The sequence below is a fragment of the Priapulus caudatus genome, unplaced genomic scaffold (assembly GCF_000485595.1).
Source record: "Priapulus caudatus unplaced genomic scaffold, Priapulus_caudatus-5.0.1 Scaffold49, whole genome shotgun sequence".
Taxonomy (NCBI): domain Eukaryota; kingdom Metazoa; phylum Priapulida; class Priapulimorpha; order Priapulimorphida; family Priapulidae; genus Priapulus; species Priapulus caudatus.
The window spans coordinates 474,805-488,363 of record NW_014577110.1 but is presented as its reverse complement, the minus strand read 5'-3'; positions in this window follow the sequence as shown (position 1 = coordinate 488,363).

The following is a 13,559-nucleotide window of genomic DNA, read 5'->3' as shown; positions in this document are numbered from 1 at the left end:
CCTAATAGTATTGTATACCTACTGAAGTGTTTTCCAAGGAGGCCGATGCATTACGTAATGCATTATTCTCACAAAGAGCAACCACGTTAGTTCAGATCATGACTCGACTGGTAGAATAATGCGCAGTTAGTAACTAGGTAAAGTGTCTGATGGAGTTTTGTTTGGATATGCGAGAGAGTCTTGCAAATCTAATCGTTACTATAAGCACGAAACGTCAGCCGCAAATGGAATAACTTAAATAAAAATTAAAGCAAGAAAATGCATCGTATTGCGAGTCTAACATTTAGGTTTATAAATATTCAAAAACAACAGAAATAATTTATTCTATTCCAAGTGATAGCTCTTGACGTATGGAATTTATAATTATACATGGTAAATTTCTCAGAGGAAATCAAGACAATTTTAAGTCGTTATGTTGTAGCCGTCCGGAATTGAATTGTTGACCCGAGAATTATGCAAAATTGTGTTTGTGTGTATTTTTGTAATTGTTTCTATATTGAATTGGGACAAAGGCATATAAATGTAGGCGCTGAGTCGCCCATCCCTACGGTGGTGTTTATTCGGTTTTAATGACAAGCAGTATAGTTTTTGGCGTCGGCATTTATAAGATATTCCAGACAACCGAGACTGGTTATAAGTGCTTGAAATGCCTGCAGCGTAATGATCTGCCATCAACGGAGACGAGAACGCATCTTATTCATAAAACGTGGAATTTTAAACGCCAATTATCATGGAAGAGAGGCACGAGTAAAGCAAAATAAATGTTCAGAGAGAATAAATATGGAACCATTGAGAATTTATTCTTATCGAATGTCCATTACTCTGCATTTTTAACTATATATTGCGCTCTTGTCTACCTCCTGGAATCCGTATGAATGCATTACGTGCTTCTCAGTGAAGAAAGAGAATGTATATAAAACACGGATGAGACGATACTCATGTCTAAAGAGTCTTCGATTTTTGAAGGCTGAATACTCAAATGCGCAAATAAAATGACGCAGTAACTTAAAGTAATTCTAAAATCTAATAAAGAAGGAAATTTACCGGTATGTGATAGGATTTCGATGTGGGAATAGCCCTGGTCACTTAAGATCAATGGTGCGCATCTCTAACGTATCATGGGGCTTCAAGGTGCCCAAGGACCTTATGAGTATGGGCATTATGAACCTGAGGAAACGAAACACCCTCACGCCATTTACGTAAATCTAGATCTCACGATACTTTTCTCTCTCAGTTTGAGTGATATGATTAAAAAAGAATAGATAAATAAAGGAAGATTTACATTAATGACACATTACGTTAGAAAAGAGATTGGGTTCATGTGTAGGAATCGTGAAATTTATTAAGGATCGCCAAACCTTCTTGCTAATATACGAAATGAGAATGCACGTTGTTACGTTGAAATATTAGCAAGTTGGTATGTTTAGAGAACACTAGAAAAAGCAGTGCACTTACACGTATGCGTACATGTATTCGAACACGCATATGCATGCATGCGTGGAAGTTGCCCCAACCAATATCCAGAGAAGTAGAAGGAAATGAGTTTGTTATAGCAACAGACCAGAACCAAGTACAGGTAGGGTCTTTGCCAGTTACGGTGCAGAGGACGCGAGAAAAGCTAAATGAAAGGTACGTGTGTTGTCTAAGGTGAGATGTCACAATAACAAGCATCATCACACATTCTCATACCGAGGGATATCGACTGAAGCTATATTGTCCTCGTGTGAACTATCCCGTGCCCACAGCCTGTCGTGTTGGCATACGATCACCACACGCGTGTGTCACCCTTATACGAGCAACGGCCGATGATCGTACGAATGCATCTGTTTCCTAACGCATGACGTCAACAATTCGCCATAATATTCTCAGCGGCTAACGTAATTACCCGTGTGTGATATTTTAATTAGGGGGCGCAGACGAGGAGAGTGAGAAACGGCGGTGGCGGGCGCCTCGAGACTCGTCCATCACCCTCAGTGTCAATCACCTGTGTGCCAACTCCCGCCCGTGCAAATGGGCGCTTGCGCGTATGCCTTGTATGATTTACTATGAAGACAAATGTGGGAAAACGCGGCCGAGAGGTGCATGCGTGGCAGGCATAAATCAACCACTCCATGTTCCATTAGTCGACTGCCGCCCTCGCGGTCCCAAATCGTGACGTCGGCGGGAGGGAGTAAACTGAAGGCCTGTTAGCAGGCTCGAGATTTTCTGACGAGGCTACATTGCTTGCAACATGCAATGTACGGACGTGTTTCGTCGTCGGGGTAGCGAAGCGATATTTATGGCAGTTATGATACGTGCTGGGTATGCGGGATGAGTGGGATGGTGAAATCATGACGTTTAGAGTCTATGCGCGCCATCAGAATGAGATGATATATCATAGCGACGAGATTGAGACAAATCAGAGACACCATTTTGCTATTTAATAAGTTTATATAGTAAAGACACGCACACACGCATATATATATATATGTATATATATATAACTTTTAACATTACCGATGATCCTGCAGTATATGGAAAAACATTTTCCTGCGTAAAGACCTTTAGAAAATCCGCTCCCGAATTGATCTCTGAGTATTAAATCCGAATGCGGTACGAAAGTCGAACCAATACAGAAAGAATAATTAAAGATAGCTTAAAGAAAGAATTGAAGGAAGACTTGCGGATAGAGAGCGACTTGTGCAGGTTTAACATTCGATTCGCGCGTCTTCTACATTCACACATGAAAAAAACGCTCGAGCGAGAGTCGCCAATATATGCAGTATCCGAGTCGCGTGCTTTCTACTGCCGTAAAGGCGTGCTCCTGAAATAAAGGAAATGCGCACGTATCCGGTATCAAGTATTGACATTTAAACATAATGCCGTCACGCGACCGCACTGAGAGTCGCCGAACGAGAGTCGTGGTGGTTGAAGCAGATTGTGGAAGAAAAATGCTAGCTGGCTGGTTGAATGGATGGATGGATGGATGGATGGATGGGATGGATGGATGGATGGAGGATGGTGGATGGATGGCTGGTGGCTTGAATGGATGGATGAGTTGGATGGATGGATGGATGGCATGGATGCGATGGGAATGGATGAATGATGGCATGATGGAGGATGGATGGATGGATGGATGGATGGATGGTGGATGGATGCTATGGATGGATGGATGGATGGATGGAAGGGATCATGGTGATGGGATGGATGGATGATGAATGAATGGATGGATGGATGATGGATGGAATGGAGGATGGATGGGATGATGGATGGATGGATGGATGGAGGGATGGATGGATGATGGATGGATGGATAGTGGATTGATATGGATGGATGGATGGGATGGAGGATGGCTGGCTGGTTGGATGGATAGATAGATGGATGCAGGATGATTGGAGATGATGGATGGATATGGATGAATGGATGGATGATGAATGGAATGGATGGATGGATGATAGGTGGGATGAGGATGGTGGATGGTGAATTGGTGGGGATGGAATGGTGGAGGAGGATGGATGCGGATGGAATGGATGGATGTGATGGATGGATAGATGGATAATGGATGGTTGGATGGAGGGTGATGGTGGTGGTTTGGATGGATCTAGTAATGAATGGTATGGATGAATGAGGGATGGGCTGATATGGATGGCATGGGATGGATGGTGGAGGAGGATGGAGGATGATGATGTGGAGGATAGATGGATGATGGGTGGATAGAATGACGGATGATGGGTGAATGGCATGGATAGATGATTGGGATGTATGGGGATGGGATGGATGAAATGGCATGAATGGCAGATGGATGGATGATGGATGTATGGTTGGATGGGAATGGTATGGCTGATGGATGTGAGGATGGGTTATGGATGATTGGATGGAGGGATGAATAGATGATGGGATGGGTGGATGATGGATGGATGCATGATGGATAGTGGAGGATGGATAGTATGGATGGATGGGGATGAATAGAATGAGGGGGATGGAGGGATGGTATGGGATGATGGATAGCCGTGGATGGATAGATGGATGGTGGATGGAATGGATGATGGGAGGCGGGTGGAGGACATGGAAGAAATAAAGACTCGCATCGGCGTTGCTGCGCGTTTATGTTTAACGGAGAAATAAAACAAAAATCTTGTTTTGACTGATAAATGGATTCTGATTCATTAACTAAGCGTTTACGCGGGTGCGGCCATCGCGCGGCAGGAGCATGAGCCATGTAGGCTATTGACGCAAGAATATGAGTCAGAGCATTATGTTAGCTCATTAACAACGAGTATTGGCTTTTCAGCTCCACTTCGACGCGTTGTCTACAGCGCAATACATTTAAAACATGACAGTGATACGATTATGGAACAGTCATTTTGCGAAAAGACCGGGCTTAAAGCTATCGCGCAACGACTGGCGCCGGTAGTGCGTGCGGGCGTTGCCATGCGTTAGGGTGTGTGGAATGTGTGGGTGGGTGTACAACCGTCGCGCGCGCGGGCACGCATGTGTGTGTGTCGCGGCGGTGTATGTGCGTGGCGAGTGTGTCGTGCGCGCGGTGTATGTGGTGTGGTGTGTGTGTGTGTGTGTGTTGTGGTTTGTGTTGTGTGTGTTGTGTGTGTGTGTGGTGTGTGTGTGTGTGTTGTGTGTGGGTGGTGTGTGTGGTGTGTGTGCGCGGCGGTGGTGTGTAGGCGCGCGGTACGTGGGTCGTGTGTGTGATGGCGCGTGATCTCTAGTGTATGATTGGGAGGAAACCGTACCCGCTATAGTAGGACGATACGGCCTAGAGAATCGCAGCTGCAGAAGGTGAGTATAGAAAGTGTTTACAGTTCCGTATGTGAGTCAGTTTAAGGTAAATATATTGAATCAGAAGGACGGATCGCGACGCGTTATTCACATTAGACCCTCCGACATCTTGATCGCAGCCGATACTCATAACACAGAGCACGCGCACTGTCGCACGAGCAGCACGCAGCACGCATGGCACGCACGCCGCGCAACGAGTACCATTATATATATATGATTTATATATATTTGAATGCATTCTACGCGATGATTTGTGTTAGTCGTAGATGTCACGCGCCAGGTTTTTGAACGTTTGTCAGGTGTTATACGCAATCAATGGCGGTGCGTTACGGAGCGTTGATGCAATGCAGCAGCCCCGGTAGGCAAGGGAGCCGCGGTGGCCGAAAGGTCGTGTGTCCGATCGGATCGCGGTGCATATACATACTCCGCGGCGTATGAATTCATATTTGTCATGGTAGCGACAAGCCCGCATATTTTATAGTCTCTTTTTTGATATATGCGAACCGGAGCGCGACCAATTCGACTGAGAGGCACAGGATAGGGGGGGGTCGCGTCGCCTTATTCGGTTAAATGTTTCGCCGTGCTCTATACATGATCTCCCGTGTCGTTACGGTGCCCTAGTAAGACAGTGAATATACCAGTGCGGTTTCCTCATTCCATCCACGGAACGGTGGCAAACAAATCAAAAAGTCTGGTCATTTTCAGCGAAGCGCGTGTGTGTTAAAATTTACGCGGGGTACTTCGATAGATGGGTTATTTCCGGGGTTTCGACCTTTAACAAGTTTAGGAGTTGAGTATGAAGCTGCGAATGTCGTTGGGGTGGTTTTCGTTTGTGATTCCCCGTGGCTGTTTCAGATGCGAGCGCAAGGGAGAAATAACTAAACGTTTATGAAAAGTGCATACCGTTTTTCGCTCTGCCAACGTGCTTGTTATAAGTCTGTATGTGGTATATGGGCGCCCACAAAATAGAACCAAAAATTATTATATTACGTGTTGCGCAGTGTTTAGGGCGTGGGTTCATGAGTGGCAGTGTGCTTGCGTGAGTTGGCGAGTGCAATGCGGCCTGTCGTTGTTGTGGTGTGTTTTTATTATTGCTAATGCTCGGTTTTGTTGTTTTAATCTTGTGTTGTTGTGTTGGTGTTGTGTTGTTGTGTTTGTGCATGGTGTCATGAATATGAGATAGGAACGGAACCAAAAATTATGTGGTTTATTTAGGGGCAATGGTATGCGATGTTTTAGCTATGCGACCTCATAGAGAGTACGGGACGAGGCATATACACGCCACCCTTCGACGTATGTATGTACAAACGATCCTGCAAGCAACACGCGGCCGGTAAAACAACCGCACAGGCACGCACCACAGGCAGGCAACCGCACGCAACAGACAAAACACACAACACAACACAAAAACCAAACAGAAAACAAACAGAAAAGAGAGGAGAGGAGAGACGCGCGCGTGCGCGTCGAACATAGCGCGCGAAATTACCACGTGCCAGGGCTGTATGGTGAGTGTGGGGGCTGTATCGGCTGAGCGGATAATACAATTTAAAGGCTATTTTGACACGTATTTAGGTTGTGGAATGTATATAAATATTTGTAGTGCTAATAATTAATGCGAGGTATCTTACATGTAGACAATAGAGGGGTACGGACGCGGTTATACGCCACACTTCCGACAGCTGATGTATGTTACAAACACATGACGCAAGCACGGCTGCGAACCACAAACAACCACGATACCAGCACAACCACGCACGAGCCAGACACACACGCGCGCGAAGACGGACCAGACAGCACACGGACACGCGCAGCACACGCACACGCAACGGCGACGCCGCAACCGCGCACACACAAACACAGACACACGAGGAAACACCAGACACACTGCCCGGCACAAACACAAAATTAATGCACGCACAAGCGCACACACCACCAACACACACAAACAACACAACGGAAACATGCCACCAAGCACACACGGAAACAACCACGACACCCACACACCAACACCAAACAACAATACTGCAAACCAACACGCCCGCAAAAAACACCCACACGAAACCAAACACAACACACAAAAAGCAACAAACACACGCCAATATACGAATGCAAAAGCTGCATGGTGACAGCTGTGGTCGGCTGAAGCAGTAATAAAAATTAGATCGCAATTTTCGACGACGTCATTTGGCTCGTTGTGCGTTAATCGTATGAATAAATATTAATGTTAGTGCTAAATACGAGCTAACGAGAAATAGACTGTAACGTATATTTGCAATTGTGTGTGTATGTATGTTATATAAATGTGTACAAGAAATACGCTTGCGTGCGTGTGCGTGTGCGTGTGCGTGTGCGTGTGCGTGTGCGTGTGCGTGTGCGTGTGCGTGTGCGTGTGCGTGTGTGTGTGTGTGTGTGTGTGTGTGTGTGTGTGTGTGTGTGTTTGTTTGCGTGTGTTGCGTGTGGGTGTGTGTGTGTGTGTTGTGCACGTGAGTGTATATGTCCACGCGAGTTATTGCGTATGTGTTTGTGCGTACCCGCGTGCGTTCGCGTGAGTGTATGTATGTACATGCACGTAGCTGTGCATGTGTTTGTGCGTGCGTGTCGCCATGTTTCATATGAATAAATATCCTTTATTTGCGTTCAGCCGCCACACCTGCTGGTAGGGCACCTTGCCGCGACAAAGCCTACAATGTGCGACACTGTCATCTCCTTGGGAAAGTAGCCAACTGTTCCTGGAGCATCCGCGGCTTGCGCGCCGGCGACAGGAAACGCACACCACAAAACCGCTATGTTAACCGATTTATAATCGTCGTCCCATTATCGCCACCAGCTGTCACTTATATGTTACCGTGAAGAATTTACGGGCCAACTTCGGCATTCAGAATGGCGCACGCGCGCGCGCGTGCACGCGTGTTGCACACAGCTTGAGCCCTGCCGCGGCGGCGCACGATGCCGTAACTGATTGCACGCGCTGGTCAGCTCGTGGCATCTATTGTCAACACGCAGCCGAGCACGGAAAAGCGGCGATGTTCAGCGATAGACAACACGTTCCCCCGGGGGGCTAACCGTATCGATCGAGCAGATACCTGTCTCGCCGCGCGTGCGTCGCTCTCTAGCTCGGTGCATGCGTGCCGCAGCGAGTCGGTGGGTGACATTCTATTCGCGAACAACAGGTACTGCTCCCGTCGCCCATGCTTCACATTAGCGCTTTTAACGATAAAAGTGCACTTCATAATTGGCTCGTCATTAGATAGAAATTGATCCCGGGTCCGGCACGGCGGAAAGTGACGCCTTTGAAATTACGGAATAATGGGATTTTTTCTGTTTCATCAATTTAGGGTAATGTCGGTCAGTGTGTTTTGATAAGCTTAGATAACGTATCGTTGACGCGTGCGGCATTATTTGCTGCTTCACGCGGGTCCGTGAGATAATTAATCGGATGAACATGTGACGGTGAACGTTATACGTCGGTTTAACCAATCGCACACAGTCACGGGACATCATTGTATGTCGTATTGTTTGTCATCTTATAGAACAAATTATATCGATTAACGAGTGGTCATTACAGGTGTGCGACGCGTGGTGAGTAGTGTGCCTTTTATACGAGCCAATGACACAACGGTTTGTAAATTGTCTACCTCTTCAATCTTCAATGTGACATGAAGTTACAATGAGCGCTTTAGTGTTACTATATTGTAGCAGTAGACGGTGGTGAATGGATGAATGATGGCTACATTTATATATAGTTTGCTTCCAGTTCCCATTTTTTGTAGTTTTTCTAGTTAAAAAAAATGGCTAGCTTCCTCGGGCCATTAGATATTCAATTGGCGCGAATAAAAATGATTAAACGCATAAACATTAAACTCAGCGACGTATCATATCCTCCTTCGACGAAAGTAACAATGTACGAGTGTCAGACAGTAATTGCATATCGATAGAAACTGCGTTTAAACGCGTAAATTGCTATCCGCAGTTCGACGCTAACCTTTCGCATAGCACGACTTCGTGTGTTATATTATCGCATTTCTTTTATGAGTGACAGCTAGCGTGCGGGCGTGTGCAGGTGGGGGACCAGGGGAACTGTATTCGGTGGCTCGGGAGGCCCGAATATTGCTCATTCACGACGCGACTCCCATGAATATTTTAGCATTGTGTAGTCAGTACGATTGATAAAAGTGACATGCATTATTCACTGCTAACAGTGCAATGCTTGTCTATATCACTGTGGCGCACACCTGTGCGCTCCCAAAATAGTTAATCACGGGTGGATGAGTCCGGGTGGCAAATTTCTCTTATATGTACGTGTCTCTTCTATGTCTCTCTATGGAGGCGATCGATCGGTTGGTCGGTCTGTCTACCCATCTCTCTAGCCATCATTCCGTGTCTAGGCTTGTCTATATGTGTGTATATATGTATCTCTGTGTGTGTTTGTCTTTCTCCCTTTCTGTTTTTTTCCTCCGATTTATTTTCGTCTCATTATAATTTGCTTGTATTCGTCTACTTGCATTTCCCCCGACCCGCCTCACCATAGCTTACTGTTTCTCTCTGGCGAGTTTATTCATGTGATTCTTTTTAAACCGCGGCGTGCGTTCAAACTCGCTCTATATCGCGCTACACACCTACAACCGTCAGGGGACCGTGCACGGTTATGGTCGCAATCGTTGCTCGTGCGTTCAGCGGTGCCAACAATGCAGATTTCTTCGCACATGTCACCGTGACGTCGGCGTCGCCAACGCCCGTTGGAGACTACATGCATTTTAGCTGAACTCGCGACAACGACACCATCAAAAATGGATGAAGCAATCATTTTATTTTGGACCTCGCGCGCGCGGGTAATGCATTTATGAGCAATCATGGATGATAAACCAGGAGCACTTGCCAGATTGCACATTTCCATTTCTCATTGTATCGTTTATTATCTTCCGTCATTAAACAGGAAACGCAGAACTAGCGTCCATACGGACCCAGCATCAGGACATGATCATCATATCGCTATATATATATATATATATTTATCATTACCCAGCGTGTGCATATGGTGCAGGATCGCGCATCGAAACGAGATGATGGTTGATGCGCAGAAACGCATAATTTATTGGCGAATTCATTATTGATTTATTTACGCGTATATACAAGCTAAAACGATACGTATGTAGTTAAGCAATGTACGCAGCTTAAGACACTGGTTCTGCTATATGGAACGTTCGTGCTGTGTTCATTCTCGACTACTAAATCGGAGCTTGAATTAAATCGCAGGTGCATGCGGTACAAATGTGAAGCAACAGCAATAAAACTGAATAATACATCTACATATTCTGATCATAACAATGTCGCACGTTGCTCGTTCATGGTGCAATACTATTCCAGAAAAAGACCGATTGTTACATAATGGATGTGTAATGCGCATTATATTACGTATACCATATGGCCATATTATAAAAGGCAACAAAAGAGAGACATAAATGCATTAACAAGGTACGAGGCTATCTGTATATACGTATAGAACCAAGCAATAGTTGACAATATACACTCCCGTATTGCATTCGGGTTCATAAGCTTTTTTATCATGACGTGATTACGTGCAGGGCTGCCTTTGCCGTTGCAGTCACAGCAGAATAACGACTCACTGCCGATCGTTCACAGGGAGCGCGTTCATAAATGTCTGGCACCGCCATCACGCACGCACGCACGCATAAACCCATACGCAAGCATGTACACGGACCCGTACACCATCGTTCAATATCAATGCTGATTTCAATATCAATCAATGTCATAGATAAATAGGCAGATAGATCGAGATATATATATATAGATAAATAGATAGATAGATAGATAGATAGATAGATAAATAGATAGATAGATAGATAGATAGATAGATAGATAGATAGATATATAGATAGATAGATAGATAGATAAATAAATAGATAGATAGATAGATAAATAGATAGATAAATAGATATATAGATAGATAGATAGATAGATAGATAGATAGATAGATAGATAGATAGATAGATAGATAGATAGATAGATAGATAGATAGATAGATAGATAGATAGATAGATAGATAGATAGATATGTGTGGAAGGATGGATGGATGGATGGATGGATGGAGGGATGGATGGTTGCTTAGATACCGTTAACCACAAAACGTTTCCCGCATGTCCCTCGCTCTCTCGGCGCGAGTTAACACACACGCAGCGACGGCCGCGCCAATGCTAATACCGCGACTAAATGTTTGCAAAGTATTCGACGTGGGGTTACACGTCTCAGAGGCTTCACAGATCAGATCACTAGGACAATCGAATTAACGTGAAGCATGTCGAGAAAGCAAAGATGTTTGACTGTGTGCGCGCAAAGGGAGAGCACGGCTCTGCGGCGGGTGATCTTCCGCGCCCAAAATGCTGACGCTCGCACGCGCAGGCGCAGCTTACCCGCATAGACCTCAGGATCGCCAGGTATCGCCAGCGTCGCCGCAGTCATCGCCGTCAAAAATTTTTATGTTCATCGCCGGATGCCGTCAGCATTGGCGCTGAATTGCCGCGCGCCTCTTGTCGTTGATGTTACGTCTACAGTTATTATATTTGACTTTTATACTCCGTAGAGGGGAAGCGCTTGTAGCTACGTGCCGCGGGTAGTTTAACGTGGGTCGTCCGTAAACTATATCGATTCCACAAGGAAACCCAAGAATAAAAATGTAACGAGCATGAATTCGGGGAGATGAAATGGAACATGGTCACGCTCGACGCAAAGGAACTTGATGCAGGAAATCCTCGCCATGACGCAAGGCCGCCAAGCATGCCTTCTTTGAGACAGGCGAGGTGATACAGGCGAGATGAGAATGATGAAGTGGTGCAGACAAAGTGAAACAGGCAGACGTAGCGAAGCAGAGTGGAGAGGTGAGGCAAGGCGGACGATATGAGACTTGCGAGATGTGGCGAGTGAAGTGAGACATGCAAGATATGACAGACGAGAAGAGACAAGTTAGTTAAAACAATCGTCGTAAAGCATGCAAGGTAAGACAAACGAGCTGAGATAAACAGCGAAGGGAGACAAGATAGTTAAGACATTCGCCGTGAGACAGACGAGCTGAGACAGGCGAGCTGAGACAAACGAGGGGAGACATGATAGTTAAGACAATCGTCGAGAGATGAAGCGAGGTGAGACAGGCGAGGTTGCCTTGGTGCCGACGTGCGCCGGAGGACGGCAAAGTTTGCTGACGTTCGAATCAATCTTCTTCGACCAGCTGCCAATAAAGGGCAGGGGACCTTTGATTCTCCGAGGAGCCAGAACAATTAGAAATCAGTTGAAACAATTAAGAGCTGGGCAATCTAATTCCAGCCCATCACGAAGAAGCGAGGGAAGCCTGTCTGAAACTATTTACTCTCGTAATTGACATTGGCTTCGGCGAGGTCGCCTGGGGCCAGGGGAGGCAGCGGCAGCGTCTGTCTTCCAAGATAAATCATTACGGACAGGCACTCATTACGTGCACCATATATATATATATATATATATATATATATATATTATATATATCCTGAATGCAATTTCTACGCGACTGTTGGTGTCTATCCGTAGATGTCACGCGCCAGGTTTTTGAACGCTTGTGCATGTTTATACGCAATCAATGGCGGTCGCGTTACACGGAGCAGACTGCATGCAATAGCAGCAGCGCGGTAGCAATCGGGAGCCGCGGCCGCAAATGTCGTGTGTCGATCGACGCCGGGTGCATATACATACTCGCGCGCGACTATGCATCAAATTTCAATGGTACGCGACAAAGACCGCTATAAATTTATAGCTCGCTTTACATTTTGTATATATGCGAACCGGAGCGACGACAATGCGCACTAGCACGGGGCACGCGGGTCGCGTCGCATTATTCGGTTAAAATGTTTTCGCTGCATCCTATACATTATCCTCGATGATCCGCTTACGCGTGCCCTCACGTAAGAACCACGTGAATGGTACCACCGTGCGGTTTCCGCCATTCACTCACGGAACGAGTGCAAACAAAATCAACAAAGCTCTGGCTCCATTTTCAAGCGAAGCGCGCCTGTGTGTAAAATATTACCGCGGGGTACTTCGTATAATGGGTTATTTCTCGGGGTTTCGACCTTTCAAACAGTAGGAGTGAGAAGTGAAGCTGCGAAATGTCGCGGGTGGCCTTTTCGTTTGTGATTCAGTTGCATAGTTTCAGATGCGAGCGCAAGGGAGAAATAACTAAACGTTATGAAAAGTGCATACCGTTTTTCAGCTCTGCAACGTGCTTGTATAAGTCTGTATGTGCGTATATGGGCGCCCAACCAAAATAGAACCAAAAATATAATTATATTCACGTGTGCGCGTGTTTAGGTGCGTGGGTTCATGAGTGCACGTGTGCTTGCGTGAGTGCGCGAGTGCATGCGACCATGGGCGTTGTTGTTGTTGTTGTTGTTGTTATTATTATTATTATTGCTAATGCTCCGGTTCTTGTTGTTTTTAATCTTGTTGTTGTTGTTGTTGTTGTTGTTGTTGTTGTGCATGGGTGGGTCCATGACATAGTGAGAATAGTAACGTAGAACCAAAAATTATGTGCGTTTATTTAGGGCAATGTATGCGATGCTTCATTACCTATGCAGACTCATAGAGAGGTACGGACGCGCGCATATACACGCCACACTTCCCGACAGCTATGTATGCTACAAACACATGCACGCACACACGCGCGCGCGCACACACACACACACGCACACGCACGCACACACACGCACGCACACACGCACGCACACACACACACACACACACACACACAC